The sequence below is a fragment of the Plutella xylostella genome, chromosome 29 (genome assembly GCF_932276165.1).
Source record: "Plutella xylostella chromosome 29, ilPluXylo3.1, whole genome shotgun sequence".
Classification (NCBI taxonomy): Eukaryota; Metazoa; Arthropoda; class Insecta; order Lepidoptera; family Plutellidae; genus Plutella; species Plutella xylostella.
This window is the reverse complement of record NC_064009.1, coordinates 11,275,001-11,280,000: the sequence shown is the minus strand read 5'-3', so window position 1 is coordinate 11,280,000 and position 5,000 is coordinate 11,275,001. Positions and strand designations below refer to the sequence as shown.

The window sequence follows — 5,000 nt, the reverse complement described above, 5'->3', positions numbered from 1 at the left end:
GATCTGAGGCCAACGTGATAAATTCGAGGCAGACACGATATCCGTCCGCGCGACGACACCACCACGTTAGCGGCGGCGCCGAAGCACGCTTCGGACGTCGAGTCCGCCTACAGAATTTTGTATTGTTACAGCGTCAGTGCGAAAACGCGCGTTGATCGTGCACCGTGAAACGTATGTTACCCATTGAACGTTTGTATGATATACGCGGGCAGTTTGCTCACCTTTCGACGAGTCGCCCGCGTTACATTATAACGCAACGGACGCCACGGACACGCAATCGCGCGCACACAACGCTGTAAGAGCGTGTCACAGTCGACACGATTTTTAAACGGACGTATTCAACATAATAATATTATGTCGAATCGAACCGTCAAATGCGTGAACGAATTCACGCAGTGTGGCTATGTATTTTATGCAGCCGGCCCTCAGACAGGAGTGGTCCTGGATGTGTCTCCACGGACCGCAATGTGCGTTCGAAATGTCGATGTTCAAATGTGTCCTGCAGTTCACACTATGACGCGCAGTTAACTGCGTTCTTCATCGACCCGCGAGCCAAGTGATCCACCGTCCAGGGTAATGATTTTGGCATTATTCGTTATTTTTTTGACAAAGGTAAATATAAAAATAAATTTATATATATCGAATGATACGGACACGCGCACACAAGCGATAACACACAAAACGATGATACAAACAGAGTTGTATACGTGTACGTACATTGTGCGTCGTCGACATAGCGTTCGCGCGCGCGTCACTCATCCACCGCATTTTGTGGTTTTTATTTTACGTCGCGCGCCAATCGGACAGCTCGAGGGTGCGGATTTCAACCCTGTCAACGCTGACGTGGATACGGCGCGACGTTCTCGAACGCGCACAACAAAACGCAACGCACATGTACATGTACAGTGCGGCATTCAGTGCGCGCGCGCAAGAAATTTTTGGATGTCTTATTAATGTATAATATGTTGTCGTCATCTACTAGAGAGAGACAATATATACGTTAATGATCCTTCCGCAGGTTCCCCTACGGAAACCTTGTTACGACTTTTACTTCCTCTAAATGATCAAGTTTGGTCAACTTCCCAACAACGCCGACGGCCGTGAAGCCATCGCGTGTCGGTCCGAAGACCTCACTAAATCATTCAATCGGTAGTAGCGACGGGCGGTGTGTACAAAGGGCAGGGACGTAATCAACGCGAGCTTATGACTCGCGCTTACTAGGAATTCCTCGTTTATGGGGGATAATTGCAAACCCCAATCCCCAGCACGAAGGAGTTTCAGCGGGTTGCCCGGGCCTCTAGGCCAGGGAGAACATGCTGATTCCTTCAGTGTAGCGCGCGTGCGGCCCAGGACATCTAAGGGCATCACAGACCTGTTATTGCTCAATCTCGTGCGGCTCGAAGCCGCCGGTCCCTCTAAGAAGAATTTTAATACGTCGCCAGTGAGTTACGCGACCGAAGCCACGCACACCTAAATGACGACGCCTATTTAGCAGGCTAGAGTCTCGTTCGTTACCGGAATTAACCAGACAAATCGCTCCACCAACTAAGAACGGCCATGCACCACCACCCACCGAATCAAGAAAGAGCTGTTAATCTGTCAATCCTTCCGGTGTCCGGGCCTGGTGAGATTTCCCGTGTTGAGTCAAATTAAGCCGCAGGCTCCACTCCTGGTGGTGCCCTTCCGTCAATTCCTTTAAGTTTCAGCTTTGCAACCATACTCCCCCCGGAGTCCAAAATCTTTGGTTTCCCGGAAGCTGCCCGCCGAGCCATTGTAGTAACGTCGGCGGATCGCTAGATGACATATTTACGGTTAGAACTAGGGCGGTATCTAATCGCCTTCGAACCTCTAACTTTCGTTCTTGATTGATGAAAACACCTTTGGCAAATGCTTTCGCTGATGTTCGTCTTGCGACGATCCAAGAATTTCACCTCTAACGTCGCAATACGAATGCCCCCAGTTATCCCTATTAATCATTACCTCGGAGTTCTGAAAACCAACAAAATAGAACCGAGATCATATTCTATTATTCCATGCACGAAATATTCAAGCAGCATTTTGAGCCCGCTTTGAGCACTCTAATTTGTTCAAAGTAAAATTGTCGGCCCATCTCGACACTCACTGAAGAGCACCGCGATAGGATTTTGATATTGAACCGCCGTTTGACCGGCGGCTCACCGACGATATGCTCCGCAAACGTGTCAGTATCACCGCGGATGCGGTGCACCGACAGCGCGGCGCACAAATGCAACTACGAGCTTTTTAACCGCAACAATTTTAGTATACGCTATTGGAGCTGGAATTACCGCGGCTGCTGGCACCAGACTTGCCCTCCAATTGTTCCTCGTTAAAATATTTAAAGTGTACTCATTCCGATTACGAGGCCTCGTAAGAGTCCCGTATCGTTATTTTTCGTCACTACCTCCCCGTGCCGGGAGTGGGTAATTTGCGCGCCTGCTGCCTTCCTTGGATGTGGTAGCCGTTTCTCAGGCTCCCTCTCCGGAATCGAACCCTGATTCCCCGTTACCCGTGACAACCATGGTAGTCGCAGAAACTACCATCGAAAGTTGATAAGGCAGACATTTGAAAGATGCGTCGCCGGTACTGGACCATGCGATCGGCAAAAGTTATCCAGATTCATCAAAATGAACGACTTCGGACGCGAGGCCCTCCGTCGATTGGTTTTGATCTAATAAAAGCACTCATTCCATCACTGGTCAGAGTTCTGATTGCATGTATTAGCTCTAGAATTACCACAGTTATCCAAGTAACTGAGTAAGATCTAAGGAACCAAAACTGATATATTGAGCCATTCGCGGTATCGCCTTAATACGGCTTGCACTGAGACATGCATGGCTTAATCTTTGAGACAAGCATATAACTACGGGCAGGATCAACCAGGGAGCTGTCGCGTAAACACAAATAAATGCGTTTGCGGCGACACACACTCTCCCAATGAGTTGACAGTGTGAGCGTGCGTGCGCCCCGCGAGCGTCGCAAGGGGTCGAGACCCACTACGACGCCGCTGGCAATCATCGTATCACAACATCACAGCGTTGAGTTTCTGAGACATACGTGTCCAGCATGACGCGATAAACTAATACCGCACTGTCAGCCGACATACACGCAGCCATTGTGACGTACAAAGACGCCCTTATAATGAACGTTCGACCGAGACAAGTCTTCAAATATTAATATCTGTTGACAATACTCGTGAACATGATCGATTTCGCCCGGAGCGATAGAGACCTTGGACACACTCTTTCTTGAGAGCCCCAAACATTTTGTCGGGTGTTTTGTTTTCATACTGCGCGTATATTAGTATCCTCTCAATACAGAGAGTCATTGCGCACTGAACGTGTAACATAATATTGTGTGTTTTCGTTTTGTATATGATCGCAGATCGAGCGCAAAATTTCTAACACCAAACACACAGCACTCGCACAAAAGAGACATCAGAAAACGCACACAACACAACCCAAAAGAGTTATATTATATTTGCGCTTCAACGACGCTCTTTACGATACGAGACACAGTATGAAGTTGTAAAAACTTACGCGCGCCTCGACATAACAACATCGAAAAACACCACACACAGATTACAGAAGCGCACAACATTTGAATTTCAACTCGCACGTCGCGCGCTCCGCTCTCTGCTACATAAGTGTAGTATCAGTTCTGATAGTGGAGTATAAAGATTTTACATATCAATGTTATTGCATAATATTAATGTGTATCATGAATAGATAAATAAAATCAGGTTTTTTTTTTTTTCAGAAGCCTGAAAAAAAACTTATCAATACGCGTAATCACGTTTAATCGTTACACGTAATCACGTTTAACCTTTTCAGTATAAGTAATACATCACGTTCAGTGGCTATAGTGAATTGACAACATTCCAAATGAAATGCTCACCGATTTTACATAACATACTATGACATGATTTCAATGTTATTGCATAATGACTGTATATCATGATGCGCGTAAATGTGCATTTATACGTTTCAATACGCGTAATCACGTTTAATGCGCGTCTATATTTACATTCAAATATATTGTACTAGCTGTTGCCGCGAGCTTCGCTTCGCCTTAAAAAGTTTTCCCGTGGGAATTCCGGGATAAAAAGTAGCCTATGTTCTTTATTTAAAAAGTTATTGTACGGCAAATCTTCGATACGCGTAATCACACACTTTTCAATCCGCATAAGTATGTAGGTAATCACGTATAACCGTTTCAGTATAAGTGTGGCTATATAGTGGATTATTATAATAAACACACTATTACATAGGTACATCAATGAGTGTGTATCATGATGAAGGGAAATAAAATTATGTTGTATTAAAGAAACGCGATTCGATACGCGTAAATGTGCATTTATACTATGGAGGAGCGAAGGTGTTGCCGCTCCTCCATTGAAAAGGGAGGATCCTCCGACCAAGCTGGGCGGTTTAGCTTGGTGGGCAACTGCCCGACGGTTACATGTCGGGATTCTGTATATATACTGAGTAGCTGTAATTCTTAGATACCGCGATGTAGGATTTGGTATTTTTGCTTTCACTCTTCCATGCCATCTGTTGGTCGTCCTTGATATCTCTTTGCAGGATCTATATCTTGACTTCTGTGATTGCGCGTATTCAATGTAGATGTCGCCACATCACTCCCCCCCGAGACCGTAGGTCGATATTATTCAGTGCTTCTGATACGTCTTGTTCACCAGGCCAGATTGCCGCTAGTCCGCCTTTCAGGACTGTCTGCGGTCTTCATTCGCCGTAACCCCACTTCATCTTCAACCGGGAGAGTTGACGCTCGATCGTACCGGTTTGAAGAGTAGTGCATGGTTAGGCGCGTGGCGATGTCCCCAATCCAGCTTCAACCGGGAGAGTTGACGCTCGATCGTACCGGCTTGAAGTGGACTGCAAGGATCGCTCTGCTACGACTGTTCCGGTGCGTTGCCCCAATGCTTCTTCGACCAGGAGAGGTGGACCTTGGACCGACGCTGC

The 5,000-nt window shown here is 46.6% G+C and overlaps 3 non-coding genes across 3 annotated transcripts in view; all 3 read right to left on the bottom strand.

The window, feature by feature from the left end:
* The window catches only part of LOC119694489, a 3,893-nt gene extending 3,881 nt beyond the window's left edge, over positions 1-12 (bottom strand). The window contains exon 1 of the ribosomal RNA XR_005254895.1: positions 1-12. This exon is cut by the window's left edge and continues 3,881 nt beyond it. This is a non-coding gene — a ribosomal RNA (large subunit ribosomal RNA).
* A 407-nt stretch (positions 13-419) lies between these two features.
* On the bottom strand, positions 420-576 carry LOC119694447. The gene has a single exon (XR_005254873.1). It is a non-coding gene; the product is annotated as a 5.8S ribosomal RNA (ribosomal RNA).
* Positions 577-1,001: 425 nt separating this feature from the next.
* On the bottom strand, positions 1,002-2,904 carry LOC119694465. Its single transcript, XR_005254887.2, has one exon. It is a non-coding gene; the product is annotated as a small subunit ribosomal RNA (ribosomal RNA).
* Between the last annotated feature and the right edge of the window lie 2,096 nt (positions 2,905-5,000).